The sequence below is a fragment of the Rana temporaria genome, chromosome 3 (assembly GCF_905171775.1).
Source record: "Rana temporaria chromosome 3, aRanTem1.1, whole genome shotgun sequence".
NCBI classification, from domain to species: Eukaryota; Metazoa; Chordata; class Amphibia; order Anura; family Ranidae; genus Rana; species Rana temporaria.
This window is the reverse complement of record NC_053491.1, coordinates 370,854,001-370,870,516: the sequence shown is the minus strand read 5'-3', so window position 1 is coordinate 370,870,516 and position 16,516 is coordinate 370,854,001. Positions and strand designations below refer to the sequence as shown.

The 16,516-nt window shown below is 44.6% G+C and overlaps 1 protein-coding gene across 14 annotated transcripts in view; it reads left to right on the top strand.

Moving 5' to 3' along the window:
* PLEKHA5 (pleckstrin homology domain containing A5) overlaps positions 1 to 16,516 on the top strand; it is a 200,522-nt gene that overhangs the window by 50,529 nt on the left and 133,477 nt on the right. The window contains exon 1 of one of the 14 annotated variants that reach the window (XM_040345477.1): positions 11,847 to 11,945. The exons of the other annotated variants lie outside the window; for them this stretch is intronic. The gene's annotated coding sequence lies outside the window, so the exon portion shown is untranslated. Of the gene's footprint in view, positions 1 to 11,846; positions 11,946 to 16,516 lie in introns of those variants that run through there. 14 annotated transcript variants of the gene reach the window in all.

Below are 16,516 nucleotides of genomic sequence, written 5' to 3'. Positions count from 1 at the left end.
TCTATGAATGGTTGGAGATTAGAGTCATGCAGTAGGAGGAAGTCAGAGACTGAGGGAAATGTCACATGAAACTCCTAGTGATCACAGCCCTAATACAGACCAAACCTTCTGTTGCAGACTGCTGGGTTCCAAAGCTGCGCTGCAAACACCGCAAGTTGGGTACCAGGAATTTAGAGCATTGAGCAATTGCTGTCTAAAAGATGTCTGCGAATGATCAGAAGTAAATAATCACCTTGAAATAATAAAATTGTTTGTCAGTAAAGAAATGTTTATCAGAACTTTTTGAAACATCAGCCTCGGCACCATTGATTCATGGCTGTGCCCCAGTTCTGGCCTGTGTGCTGATCGGTTGCCCGTTCTTGTGGCTCTTGGGGTGATGAGACATGATAGAAACTTGTGAATGAATGAATGAATGAATGGTGCTTTACCTGGTGGCATCTCCATTGGAGGCACTCTGGAAGACATCAGATGGTCTCTCTGACCTACATTCTCTCTCCGCTGTCACACTTTATGAACTCGATTATGTGCCAACAACTCATTGATTTTACTGCAATTCCTCACCCAAGCAACGACTCGAGACGGTGCGTCTGACATGTGATGCCTTGCTCTGCCCAGCAGATGGCGATCTGTGCCTGCTTTCCACATTGGGCATTTGTAGAGCTGCAGTGATAGCCCTTCAGTGGTCGAGACTGATTGTAAGTCTCTAGGAATACTACTCCTTATCAAACATGTACAACAATCTGATTTCACTGTGTTGTGCTGCTATATAAGCTACCAGTGATGTAGGCTGCTTGTTGTGTGTAGCTTTCTAAATATATATATATATATATATATATATATATATATATATATATATATATATATATATATATATATATATATATATATAGCTTAGTCCGCGTCACCCAAATGACTGACACCCCCACCTTTCTTTTTCGCTGTGGATGTATGTCAGCTTAGTGTATACCATATCCCCAGCAATGCCCCCCCCCCCATCCCTTGCACCGATGATTAATTATTAAGCAGCATTTATATAGTTCCAACAGTTTGTAAAGCACTTTACAAAACAAAGGGAGACCATATGTGTATATCAGCCTATCCTACGTTTTTCCCTCCTGCCCCCCCCCCCCCACCCATCCCCAGTCTAGTGTGTCAGGTTATCACACCACCCTCTTCTGTTGTATATCGGCTTCTCCCATATCCCCCCGACCCCCATGTCGTATGTTGGCTAATGTCCCCTACCACCACCCCCCCCCCTTGTTAAAGTATGTTGGCTTTACCCAGGGGTGGACTGACAACTCATGGGACCCCAGGCAATAGGAGATTATGGGGCCCCCAGGCAATAGATTATGGGGACACACGCACGCTATACGCACACACACGTGTGTGCGCGCACACACACACACACACACACACTATACACACACACACACACTATACACACACACACACTATACACACACACACACTATACACACACACACACTATACACACACACTATACACACACACACACACACACTATACACACACACACACTATACACACAGAATACATACACACTGAAAATGTACTGGTGAGGCGGGGCAACGATAATCTTTTATTTATAAACAGATTTTTACATACTGTCCCTGGTTTTACGGAGGCTGGCAATGCTGATGTGGCCCTCTAGTGGCATGGGGCCCTCGGGCAGTGCCCGAATGGTCAGTCCACCCCTGGCTTTACCCCAGCAATGTCCCCCTCAGCTTATCCCATGTGTCCACTTCCCACTATATCAGTGTACAGGTATGCCCCAAGAAACCTGCAATTACCATGACCATCCCTCAAATAATAGGGAAACACTAATGTCACTCACAGACCTAGCAATAAAATATAAATCTTGAACACAGGGAGGTAGCTTTGTTGCAACAAAGCACTATGACAAATAGAGCTGTATTGAAAAAATGAAGACTTATTAGTTGTCATAGGTAAACCGTCTCTCTTCCCTGTATAATTGTTCTTGTGAGGTGATGCACAGATTAGTGGAAATCGGTGCAAAAGTACAACTGTTTCCCATAGCAACCAATTTAGAATATCTGCAATTGTGTCTAAATAAGATGTGTGTGTGTGTGTGTGTATGTGTGTGAGAGACACGTTGATGGACAGTCACTTGTAAGGGTTGAAATTTGGTCAGTTCCTGGTGAAGCAGCTGAATTTCAGTACATCCATGGCCAGCTTTGATGGACACTGTAAGACACTATTACAGTGTTTTTCCCCCTGTATTAAAGTGGTATTAAACCTAAAAATATAATATACAATTTTGCTCATAAGTTTACATACCCTGGCAGAATTTTTGATTTCTTGGCTATTTTTCAGATAATATGAAAACACAAAAATATTTTTTACTCATGGTTAGTGTTTGGCTGAAGCCATTTATTAACCAACTGTGTTTACGGTTTTTAAATCCTAATCACAACAGAAACCCAAATGACACTGATCAAAAGTTTACATACCCCAGTTCTTAATACCATGTATTGCCTCCTTTAACATCAATGACAGCTTGAAGTCTTTTGTAGTATTTGTGGATGAGGCTCTTTATCCTCTCAGATGGTGAAGTTGCCCATTCCTGTTGGCAAAAAGCCTCCAGTTCCTGTAAATTCTTGGGCTGTCTTGCATGAACTGCACATTTCAGATCTCCCCAGAGTGGCTCAATGATATTGAGGTCGAGACTGAGATGGTCACTTTATTCTGCTGTAGCCAATGACGGGTTGACTTGGCCTTGTGTTTTGGATCATTGGCATGTTGGAATGTCCAAGTACGTCCCATGCGGAGCTTCCTGGCTGATAAATGCAACGGTTCCTCCAGTATTTTTTGATAACATACTGCATTCATCTTGCCATCAATTTTGGCCAAATTTCCTGCGTCTTTGTAGCTCACACATCCCCATAACATCAGCGATCCACCTCCGTGTTTCACAGTAGGAATGGTGTACCTTTCATTATAGGCCTTGTTGACTCCTCTCCAAATGTAGGGTTTATGTTTGTGGCCAAAAAGCTACATTTTGGTCTCATCACTCCAAATGACTTTGTGCCCGAAGGTTTGAGGCTCGTCTCTGTTTGGTGTATTGTAAGTGGGATACTTTGTGGCATGTGCGTAGTAATGGCTTTCTTCTGGTGACTGGACCATGCAGCCCATCTTTCTTAAAGTGCCTCCTTATTGTGCATCTTGAAACGGCCATACCACATGTTTTCAGAGAGTCCAGTATTTCATCTGAAGTTTTTTATTTTTTTTTTGCATCCCGAACAATTTTTTCCTGAAATTTTAGTTGGACTACCTGACTGGTTTGGTTTCAACAGAACCCCTCATTTTCCACTTCTTGATTAGAGTTTGAACACTGTTGATTGGTATTCTCAATTCCTTGGATATCTTTTTATATCCCTTTCCTGTTTTATACAGTTCAACTACCTTTTTACTGCAGATCCTTTTGATATTCTTTTGCTTTCCCGATGACTCAGAATCCAGAAACGTCGGTGCAGCACTGGATGAAAGATGCAAGGGTCTGTCAGGAGTCCAGAAACTCATTGACCTTTTATACACGCACACTAATTACAAGCAAACAGATCACAGGTGAGGATGGTTACCTTAAATAGCCATTCAAACCCCTTTGTGACCACTTCTGTGCATATCATTAGGCCAAAATCACCAGGGTTAACCAGGGTATGTTAACTTTGATCAGGGTAATTCTGTTGTCATTATGATCAGGTTTTCTGTTGTCATTATGATTTAAAAAGAGTAAACACAGATGATTGATAATAAATGGCTTCAGCTAAACACTAACCGTGAGTGAAAGAAATATTTTTGTGTTATCATTCATATTCTCTGAAAGATGGCCAAGAAATCATAAATTCTGCCAGGGTATGTAAACTTATGAGCACAGCTGATGTGGCTGCATCAGCTCCCCCCCCCCCCCCCTCTGTTTTCACCAGGGGATCTGGCCGGTAACACACCCTCCTGTAATATGTGGGATACAACTCTGAAGAAATGAGCACAGGAGGCACAGCAGACGGCATCATTGTAAGTCTGTGGAGGAGGCTAGTGTTAAATGTATCAGCAGGCTTGTGCTCAAAGTTGACTTGCGGGTTCATTCATCTTATTCTGTGCAATGCTCTCTACAAATTGTGAGTAGGCTTGCCAGGATCCAGCCAGCTGCAGGCTTATCTTTCGCTGTCGAGGACATGGTCTCCTTCCAGCCTTGGTGGCATCGTAAATTCTGTTCTCGAAACTTAAAACTGGTCTATATGCAGGATTAAAAAGAATCCACATGTGTTAAATAAAAGCATACAGGTTTTGATCTGTTTGTGAACATGCTTACTGTGCTGCTGCTTTTTTATTGGTTGTCTGGTCATAAGGCTTGTACACATGGGCCGAATATCAGCTAGTTAACCACTTAAGCCCCGGACCAATATGCTGGCTAAAGACCCAAGGGGTTTTTACAGTTCGGGACTGCGTCGCTTTAACAGACAATTGCGCGGTCGTGCGACGTGGCTCCCAAACAAAATTGGCGTCCTTTTTTCCCCACAAATAGAACTTTCTTTTGGTGGTATTTGATCACCTCCGGTTTTTATTTTTTGCGCTATAAACAAAAATAGAGCGACAATTTTTAAAAAAATTCAATATTTTTTACTTTTTGCTGTAATAAATATCCCCCAAAAACATATATAAAAATTTTTTTTTTCCTCAGTTTAGGCCGATACGTATTCTACCTATTTTTGGTAAAAAAATATCGCAATAATCGTTTATCGGTTGGTTTGCGCAAAATTTATAGCGTTTACAAAATAGGGGATAGTTTTTTTGCATTTTTATTTTTTTAATTTTTTTTACCAGTAATGGCGGCGATCAGCGATTTTTTTTTTTTTTTTGTGACTGCGACATTATGGCGGACACTTCGGACAATTTTGACACATTTTTGGGACCATTGTAATTTTCACAGCAAAAAATGCATTTAAATTGCATTCTTTATTGTGAAAATGACAGTTGCAGTTTGGGAGTTAACCACAGGGGGCGCTGTAACATTTAGGGATCACCTAGTGTGTGTTTACTAGTGTAGGGGGGTGTGGCTGTAGGACTGACACCATCGATCGAGTCTTCCCTATAAAAGGGATCACTCGATCGATGCGCCGCCACAGTGAAGCACGGGGAAGCCGTGTTTACACACGGCTCTCCCCGTTCTTCAGCTCCGGGGAGCGATCGCGACGGAGCGGCTAAAAACAAATAGCTGCGCCGTCGTCCCGGATCGCTCCCCGAGCAGACCCGACCTCCGCATGTACCGGGGGGGGGGGTCCCGATCGGACCCCCCACCCACGTCTAGCAGAGGACGTACAGGTACGTGGATGTGCCTGTCCGTGCCATTCTGCTGACGTAAATGTACATGAGGAGGCCGGGAAGTGGTTAAACTGAAATCGGCCAACATTCAGCCTGTGTACAGCAGCCTGTCTGACTCAAGCCGGTTTAACGACTGGCTGTTATCGAATGGGCATGCTGAAAAACCAGCATCTGTTCAATGCTTGCAGCCAATGGTGAGCGCTGGTCAGTGTGTTTTGGCAGGGGGGCAGTCCCCCTGTTAAAACACAATAGCTCAGCGAGGAGATCGCTGCACCGATGTCACTTAGCATGGCGATCTCTGTTTTTTTTTTTTTTTTTCGTTCAGCCCGTTGTGTTGAACAAAAAACAACTCACATGTGCACCTAGCAATAGACTGGAGTTGACCCTAGACAAGGCTGTGTTATTGCGAAACACAGAGGCACAGGGCCTGAATGTGGTGTCTGGCAGGTGTACCTGGATCACAAGGCTGCGGGAACAACAATCCTTTAGCCCTTATGAGTTTAAATAGCTATATAGTTATTTGCATGGAGTTGTATAGAGTTCTGCCTTAAACTGTTCCCACTGCTCTCTCCTCCTCTCACTTCCGGATGTCGTTGCTCTCTAAATAACTTCTGATTATCTGCTAGAGCTTTTTCTTCACAGTTCCTGATTGTTGTGTTCATTTCATATGATGCCGCCATGGCAACCAATTCACTGCGAAATGGCAAAGTTTACACGTCTCTCCTGTGAGAGAGCAGAGCTTGGTAGTCTGTGTACATTTCTCCATCTCCCGATATGTTGCCAGCGATTCCTCCATCAGGTCCTAGTTTCCTGAAATATCACCAGTAATTCCATGATTGTCCAGTCTTGTCTCCCTGCTATCTCACAAATGATCCCTTTATCAGATCACAGCATCCTAAAATATTTCACCAACAATTCCTCCATCCGGTCCTGTCTCCATGAATCTCGCCAGCTTAGGTGAGAGAACCTGTCCACAGGACAACTATAATTCGTGCACAAGAGTGGCAAGGATAAAGCCATTATTGAAAAAAGCCATAAGTAGGGAAATATTCAAAGCCTTCGACTTTTGTGGGTTTACCTGTAGGCCCGATATGCGCTCAAATTTTGGGAGGGAGGCCAAAAGGTTAGGGAGCAATAATTAAGGGCCAGGTTAGGAAGACTAGAACATAATCCGCAAATAGGCTTAGTTTGTGTTTTATAGCTGCCGAGTTCCAAGCCGTGTATGTTAGGGTTACAGCGAATGGGAAGGGCCAGAGGGGTAGGGAGTAGGGAAAGAGGGCAACCTTGGCGGGTACCTCGCTCAATCAGGATGAAGTCAGAAATCGGAGTATGTGACGTAAGCCTTGGGGTTCTGGTATAAGGCTGAGATCCAGCGTAGACAGTGGCTACCCAAACCCCCATCGCTGTAGAATAGAGGGGAGGTAGGGCCAAGAGAGCATATCAAACGCTTTGCGTATATTTGTGAGATAAAGCAGGTTGGGATGCAGTAGGTTTGGGCAAAATGGGCTAGGAGTGTTGCTCTACAGATGTTGTCTTCTGCTTGGTGGGAGGGAATAAAACCAGTTTGAGCCCTATGTATGAGAGAGCCTAGAATCGGGTTAAGGCGGGTGGAGAGGACTTTGGCCAGTAGCTTTGTATCAAGATTGAGAATAAAGATTGGTCTGCAGTTGGACCATGCAGTGTCTGTCTTCTGTGTTGGGTTTAGGGATTCCGTGCGAAAGGAGCAGCCACTTGGTAAGGAATTTAAGGCCTCTGTTAGGAGAGCGATAAGATGAGACAAAAATTTCTCGTAGTATGTCGTCAAAAAAACACCCGGGCCTGGACGTTGTGAAAATGCATTTCACACACAAAGTTCTTAAACCGCCAGGATCCTCCGAATAAGCATTTTGTATGCTTTGAGGCTCCTTATCTTCATACCAGTCTACATTGTATCTGTATGAATAAAGTGAACTGCCTGGACCTTAACCTCTTAACCTTGGGCAGTCCACACATGACGCTGGGAGGAACCCATTTTGGATAAAATGACAGGGCAGGATCCAACACATTCGTTTTGCACTAGACCGCATGGACTACACATCAGATCACAGCGAGTTAGGTTACCCCTTTTTTTTTTTGCACTTGATGTCTTCAATTTTGTTTGATTTTTCACACTGCTTACGGTCCCTATGTCCCTGCATTCCCATTTTTACTTTATTCTACTGTGGTATTTTTTCAGCAACATACAATTATCACACTTTGTCCTCCTTTTTTTGCCTTCATAGCTGACACTATAGTCACTTGTTACTTGGCACTACTATGGATGGTCACTTATGCATATTTATATTTCTTACAGTTATTGGCTGCCATTTATTGTGGGTGTCAGCATGAATTTGGGCACATGGATATACACTTCTTTAGCACCAGACCTGCCTTCCAATTTTCCCCATGGTCAATATGGTGTCCTGCCACAGCACCCGGGACAGATGTCTTTTGACAACCCTTTCTCCCTAGCGCTGCTCCCTCACATACAGGACTCAAAATTTCAAGTCCTGAGTTACTAGCCAGGCCTCAAGGGTTACTCGCCTCCAATTGCCCCACCCAACCCCTACCATGCCCCACCCTCATAAATTATCTCATGATTAAATGTTTTATGCAGAATTAAGTTATACAAAATAAACACACAACTTTATCTGTGTCCCCATTGCAGCTATGTGTCCCCATTGCAGCTATGTGTCCCCATTGCAGCTATGTGTCCGCCAGGTCCGCCCCTGTGTCCGCCAGGTCCGCCCCTGTGTCCGCCAGGTCCGCCCCTGTGTCCGCCAGGTCCGCCCCTGTGTCCGCCAGGTCAGCCCCTGTGTCCGCCAGGTCAGCCCCGCGCGCAGGGAACTGCTTTGTCCGGGCACTTTGATAGACAGATCACCCATCCAATCCTGGGACGGGTGATCTGTCTATCAAAGTGCACGGGGAGGGGGCTGTATATGACGGCGTGCGGCGGGGAACACAGCTATTGAAATGAAAGCTGTTCCCTGCGCGCTGATCCACCAGGCGGCAGCGTCTCTCCTCTCCTTCTCTACTATCGCTCCGAGTCCAACCAACCCAGGCTTCCGGCGGTGCTCGCCCCCCCCGCCCACAGGCAGACCACACGCCAGCCCTCAAAATCCACTCGTAAAATGCGAGCAGGCGAGTGGATTTTACCCTAGATATAGATTATGCAACTTCTCCTGAGAAAGCAAACATTGATTCGTGAAACGCGTCGAGTTTATCGGATGCAGTTTGTTAATCAATAAACCTTTAATCATGTGGAATACATTATGATATTATATGAGTAATGTGCCTCAATTAAAGTCCCCAGGGCGAATGCAGCAATACTGTATGATATTGGGATGAAGGTACACCACTATCATGGTGATTTCGAATCACATTCTTTATAATTGCGTGGACAGAAAAGGAGTCGCATGGGACTGAATTTGAGGTGACTGATCACCATGTACACTGATTCAGATAGTGATCATACACTGAATATTGGAAGATGAGATTTGCTGTGGTGATTGGTTTGCTGATAAAAAAATATAAAGCAGCCTCTATGATTCTACCCTACATAAGGGCAAATATGTCAGAGGAGGATTCTGTCTCCATCTGAATGCCAACACTCTTGGAACAGAAAAGCTGCTTTGAAAAATTGCCAGGGGCGGTTCTTTCCACCGATGGTGTACTGCTAGGGGTAGAGACCCTCCTGTTGGTCCTGAGCATCTGCTCCTCGTTTTGCCATGGGGTAGAGCAGGGGTGCCCAACCTTTTAAAGAGCGAGGGCCACTTAAGCGACTTGGTAACCGGTCGCGGGCCACAATGAGTGGAGCTGGTGGATGGCAGCCAACTCGGCTCTATAGAGCCCACTCACTCAGCTCTTCTTTTTTTTTTTTTTTTTTTTTTTTAGCTGATCGGATTGGAGGTAGGCGTTTGTAAAAGTCCATTTACATCTGCCACTCCTTAGAGGGGAACGAAGGGTCCGATTGGGTCGTACTGACTGTGTGAAAGGGGCCTACTACTTTCACACTGATGCACGGTTGTTTACCCACACCGTGAGTGCAGCACAGTTCTTCTGTGGCTCTCCTGCAGGTTAGCTGCACTTTGCCATAGACTTCTATTATATCCTGTAGGTGTGGTGCACACCAAACTTTCAGATAATAGAAGTCTATGGCTTAGTGCAGGTAATTCACAGGTGTACTGCTCTGCACCTGCAGGTCAGGTTAAAAGCAGCCCAGTAACCACTGCAGAACAGATAATAAACTTGCCTTTTAATAACGATATTCTATTGTATTCCATCCCAGAGCAGGAGGTCGTGGGCCACATCGGAGGGCTCCACTGGCCACTGGTTGGACACCCCTGGGGTAGAGCCTTGATCTCATCCAGGCATTATTTGTATGGAACCTGTTCCCCCTAATAAAACCACGTAACGGTGCATCACTCTTCTGTTTTTGAACACTTTCTGTATCTGTGCTAGACGCATGCCGGGGATTAAAAGGTAGCTTGCAGCGTAGCATAGAAAAAGGCTACCTATAAGCTTTCAGTAGTTTGGGGCAATTGGTTGCTGTTGGCGTTCTCCTCCTTTTTTTTTTTTTTTTCTATTAACACTACTGATTTGTGATCTCATTTGATGCAAGGATGTAAGATACACTGCTCAAAAAAATTAAAGGAACACTTTTGAATCAGAACTCCTGGGATATTGATCTGGTCAGTTAAGTAGCAGAGGGGGAGGGGTGTATACAGAGGGGGTTGTTAATCAGTTTCAGTTGCTTTGCTGTTAATTGAAATGAACAACAGGTGCACTAGATGGGCAACAATGAGACGACCTCCAAAACAGGAATGGTTTTTCAGGTTGAGGTGTCTGACATTTTTTTCCTACTCATCTTCCCTGACTGGTTTTCACTAGTTTTGCATTTGGCTAGGGTCAGTGTCACTACTGGTAGCACAAGGCGATACTTGGACCCTATAAAGGTTGCACAGGCAGTCCAACTCTCCAGGATGGCACATCAATACGTGTCATTGCCAGAAGGTTTGCCGTATCTCCCAGCACAGTCTCAAGAGCATGGAGGAGATTCCATGAGACAGGCAGTTACTCTAGGAGAGCTAGACAGAGCCATAGAAGGTCCTTAACCCATCAGCAGGACCGGTATCTGCTCCTTTGTCTAAGGAGGAACAGGATGAGCACTGCCAGAGCCCTACAAAATGACCTCCAGCAGGCCACTGGTTTGAATCTCTTTGACCAAACAATCAGAAACAGACTTCATGGGGGTGGCCTGAGGGCCCGACGTCCTCTAGTGTGCTCTGTGCTCACTGCTGGACACTGTGGAGCTTGATTGGCATTTTCCAATGAACACCCAGAATTGGCAGTTTCGCCACTGGTGCCCCATGCTTTTCACAGATGAGAGCAGGTTCACCCTGAGCATATGTGACAGACATGAAAGGGTCTGGAGAAGCCGTGGAGAACTTTATGCTGCCTGTAACATCGTTCAGCATGACCGGTTTGGTGGTAGGTCAGTGATGGTCTGGGGAGGCATATCCATGGAGGGACGCACAGACCTCTACAGGCTACACAATGGCACCCTGACTGCCATTAGGTATCGGGATGAAATCCTTAGACCCATTGTCAGACCCTACGCTGGTACAGTGGGTCCTGGGTTCCTCCTGGTGCACGACAATGCCCAGCCTCATGTGGCGAGAGCATGCAGCCCGTTCCTGGAGGATGAAGAAATTGATACCATTGAATGGCCCCCACGCTCACCTGACCTAAATCCAAAAGAACACCTCTGGGACATTGTTTCGGTCCATCTGGTGCCGCCGGGTTGCACCTCAGTCTGTTCAGGAGCTCAGTGATGCTCTGGTCCAGATCTGGGAGGAAATGCCCCAGGACACCATCCGTCGTCTCATTAGGAGCATGCCCTGATGTTGTCAGGCATGCATACAAGCACTTGGGGGGCCATACAAACTACTGAGGACCATTTTGAGTTGTTGCAATGAAATTTCAGCAAAATGGACTAGCTTGCTGTATAATTTTTTCACTTTGATTTTCGGGGTGTCTTTAAATTCAGCTCTCTGTAGGTGGATAATTTTCCATCAAATGATGTGCCATCCTTTCATTCCGAACACATTACCCAGTCCATATCAGTATAGATATCCAGCATGAGATTTTTGCCTGTTGAGATCTGATATGTTTTCAAAGTGTTCCTTTAATTTTTTTTGAGCAGTGTATTTAACCTGTTCTGGCTTTCTGTGATTCCTCCATGACAGACTCTTCCATTGCTGGCTTTCTGGATCCCAGGTAAATCTGGTTATACTTGTGCTACGCCTAGCTATGGATTTCAGTGCTCTATCTCGATGTTAACCAGCTGATAGCTAGGACCCAAGTATGATCAGCAGACAGGAGATGTTGTGAGTTCTAGTCACATGCTGAGCTGTTGATGGTGGCACTGAGCATGCTCAGATTGCAACCTCTTTTCCGAAGATCGCAGCTCTCACACAGCTCATCCTTCATTCAGCTGAGGCACAGCAGAGTGGCAGGTCACCACTGACATGTCCCCGTGCCTTGCGCCTCTCACCCTCCACCAGGTAGGCGAGTGTCTCTTGTGTATTACATGTATACATGCTGCTTGTGTCACCTGCACAATACATCCTCAGCATGCAGATTAACCCCATGTGTTTTTCCCAGATTCTGGCACTCCTACCAGTACAGCTGTCCTGTGCTACCCATGCTCTCTGTCTGTAGATGCACTGAGAGAATTGCAATGAGTTTTTCTGTGAATAGTGGCAAGGCCTGCACAATGCTGTGAGCGACTGCTGTGCTCTCGCCTCCCTGCACAGAACAGCTCGGCAGCTGATGGATTCCAGTCCGTTTTGATAGAATCCGGTCCTCAGAACCAGGGCTATCATCTGATATGTGCTTTGTATAAGGAAATGTATTGCTGGCTTGCTGCTGTTCCCTGTGATGGGGATCTATGGGATGTTTCTGGTCCTTATCATCCATTAGAGATGCATTGCAATATGGGCATTGTGTGTGTATGTATAATATATTTAGTTTTCTGCTGATATGCCTGATGGTTCAGGTTCTGCTCATCCATATGGTTTGGGGGCCGGACAGAGAGGTTCTGACCATCCAGTGAAACCAGCTGTGATCTGTGCTGTATTGTTACTCTGACTTTGAGAACTCTGATAATCCATCAATACACTGTGGTAACCATGACACATTCATGAATGGGAAAATTCTTGCATTTGTAGAATTGCTGTGATAACCCAGAACTCTCACCTCCCCATTTTTTTTTACTTTCTGCCCCCTTTTAATCTTTTTTTCCCATATCAGTCTTTTGCTTCTATAGTTCCTATTTCTACCTCCCTATCCACCCACTACCCCTTTCTACCCTGTCTTTTTCTCCCCTCCTACCCTCTCTGTCTCTCTATAGAACCGTATCTGGCTTAGAGGGGTACAGCTACCTATATCTGTATATATAGAAGCTCAACGGCCGCCTGCTGGTAGCTGTATTGATGGAATTGGCAGAGTTGCCGATAGTTGGGCGAGTGTTCCTCCTACACATCTCTCTCCCATATGTCAGCAGATTATCACAGAACTCCACTCTAAATGTACAATCCTTTCTATTTATATTTCATTCAGCATACTCTACTCTGTTCTGACCTTTGGGGGAAAATACACATGGGGGGCATCCAGCATGTTACCCTGTGTGAATTCATTGGTAAACTGTATGATCACTGGCTGTCTGTGGCGTGACTTCAATGATCAGATTAGAACAGATTGTGAGGTGCCAGGAGGAGCTCAGGGCAGGAGATCTGGGTAGGTGAGGGCACACTAGGGCTTTTCAGGGGCTTGAACTTCCTGAGATCCAGATGGTTTATCCTTCTGACACATAAAGGTTGGGAACTCCCCTACATGTCTCACACCCCCTCCCTATGGATTCTCTGTGTACCCTATATTATTACACCTTCCTATGGTGAAGCGAGTTATGAAATTGAATAAGATCTTTCCCTTTTGTAGATTGCCGACTGAAAGATAAAACCTGATTTGTCACAAAAAAAGCAGCATTATTACCGATTTACCATTGTCAATACATGAGTATAAGGGTCTCTAAAGACTCTGCCTCTGGGGAACCTACCTGACTATTAGAGAAGGTGGTCTCTGGCCAATCTCACTTACTGCGCTGCCACCTTTTGTGGTGCCAATTACCTGATTTATTGCTGTAGAACAGGGGTGTCCAGTCTTTTGACCTTCCTGGACCACATTGGAAGAGGAGGAATGTCTTGGGCCACTCATAAAATACACTAACAATAAGGATAGCTGATGAGCAGAAAGTCAGGCAGATCACACATTAACTGTCACTGATATAGATAATTTACCTATCTGAGGAATAAAACTTAAAGTGGAGCTCCGCTAAAATAAAAAAAATATTAAAAGCCAGCAGCTACAAATACTGCAGCTGCTGACTTTTAATATTAGGACACTTACCTGTCCTGGAGTCCTGCACCATCCGCAGCAGAAGACGAGCAATCGCTCGTCACTCTGCTGCCATCCTCGGTGAGGGAATCAGGAAGTGAATCGCTCCGGCTTTACTACCCGGTTCCCTACGGGCATGCGTGAGTCGGGCTACACCTGGCGATTGGCTCCCGCTGTGTACTGGGAGCCGAGTGTTCCCAGAACACAACGGGGGGGGGGGGGGGGGGGAGGTGACGTCATGCCCACAGTCTGCCCGAGACTGTGTGGCCGGGAGTAGGTGCAAATACCTGTCTTTAGACAGGTATCTGCACCCCCCTCCCCCTGAAAGGTGTCAAATGTGACACCGGAGGGGGGAGGGTTCCGATCAGCGGAAGTTCCACTTTAGGGTGGAGCTCTGCTTTAATAAAAAAAATGAAAATAAAATTCTTATAAAAGTAAGAGAGGTCAACATAAAACTAGTGCAATATTTGACGCAGTTTTTCATAAATGAACACATCAATATCGATTGATGGAGTAGCAATTCTGAAGGTGCTCATCAGATATTTTGGTTCTAATTTTGCCCTTTATGTGCTTCATCCTTGCAAATGGTTTCTCACAAATATAGGTGCTGCTGAAAACTGATGACATGAATAGGGCTGCAACTAACGATTATTTTCATAATCGATTAGTTGGCCGATTATTGTTTCGATTAATCGGATAATAGCCTTAAAAAAATAAATACATTTTTTTTTAAATTTTTATGGGCCAATTTGTTGTTGGGCAGATTACAAAACCCAAATTGCCGCAAAAACACATCACATGCTTTTCTGCAGCTTCTCCATTGAAGTATATTGAACCAAAAAAAACTAAATCGCACAGTTTTGCATTAAAAAGTCCTTGCCCTTTCCAAATACGCAGCAGCTGAAAAAAAAAAATCTTGGATGTGAACGTGTCCCATAGGAAAACATGTAAATGAACTGTAGTGTTTGTTTCTGTAAAAAGCACCAAAAAAAAAAAACAGGTGTGACCCCGGCCTGAGATGTTTAGTAACATAATGGGGGTTAAAGAAACAAAAATAAGTACAAAAAGAGCAAATAATCGCTTCTGTAAGGGGTTCATTTCTTTTTTTTTACTGTGGGACAGTGAAAGTAATATTTACAGTAGCGATTTGCTTTTTTGTACCATAAAGGGCTAATTTAAGTTTTTTTTAACCCCATTATGTTACTGGCCGATTAATCGATTATGAAAATTGTAATCGATTAATTTTATAATCGATTAGTTGGGCGGCCCTACACAAGAATAAGGCGTGACTGTGTAGAGTGCGAGATTTATCTTTGGAGAGATAAAACGTATAAAGTCCAGTAAAGAGACAATGTTAAATATTTTTTCGGTTGCAATTTTTCCGCTGAAAGTAAACGCATCTTTACAAATATTTTTTTTAAACTTTTTTTAAGTTCATGATTTTGTGTTGGGCTGCATTCATAGCCATCTGGGGGCACAGGTTTGACACCCTTGGTGTAGAAGGTAACCTGGATCTTTTTTTGTGACATTGGTCGTCTGTTTACTACTTTTAAGTTCCACATTTTTTTTTTTATGTGGGCATCGGTGTAATTGGGTCCGTTTTTATCTACACTGCCTTTAGCGCACAATTTTTCTGTTTGGTCAGCTTATCCGCAGTGATCCGCCATATTGGTTTGGTGTGCAGTAAATTGTGGTGTTCTGCAAAGATTGTAGGATGTACGGAGCCCCATATGTCCTCTGTAGGATCTCCCACACATCAAGCCTGATGGCAGATGCTGTTTATCTCTTCTTGCCGGATTTGTGTTGCGGGTACCCATTAACCCTCTGTATGCTGAGCCTTGTCCTAGATTAGAGAACGGAGTCTGTTGTCTGACAACTAATAATCTTCCAGGTATCTCTGAAAATAAAATATTGCATTGGCTTTGTAGGAGACGTCACTATTTCTCCTGTCTCCTTTTTCTAAGGATTTGTATGTTGATCAATGCTGTACCGAGAGCAAATTTGAAGTAACTCGGAGCATCCAATCGCCTCTTCTCTTCTGTCAAACAGTGAGAATGATTGGTTGGTGTGTTTGTGAGCCCATATTCGGGTTGATTTACTTACAGCAAATAAGACTGTGCACTTTACAAAGTGCAGTTGCACTCTGGAAGTGTAGTTGCTCCAGAGCTTAGTAAATGTGCAGAAGTTCTGCTGACTGACTTCCACCATTCAATCCTGTGCAAGCAAAAATGCTGTTTTTTTTTCCTTGCACGTGTTTGGGTGTTCTTTGCAAAGTGAAGCTTTTACCTAATTTACCAAGCTTTGGAGCAACTGTACTTGCAGAGTTCAACTGCTCTTTAGCCGAGGGCTTTCACACTGGAGCGGTGCGCTAGCAGGACGGTAAAAAAAAGTCCTGCTAGCCGCATCTTTGGAGCGGTGTGTATACCGCTCCTTCACCGCTGCTGCCCATTGAAAACAATGGTACAGCGCAGCTATACTGCCCACAATGCGCTGGTTCAGCAGTTTTAACCCTTTCACGCCTGCTTGCGGGGGTTAAATGCTCCCCGCTAGTGGCCGAAAATGCGCCACAAATCCACCCATAGCGTTGGCGGTAAAATTGGCGGCATTTTACTGCCGATGATATGAGCGGTTCAGTGCGAAAGGGCTCTTATTGTAGATAAAATCTGACATATTTGTTTTG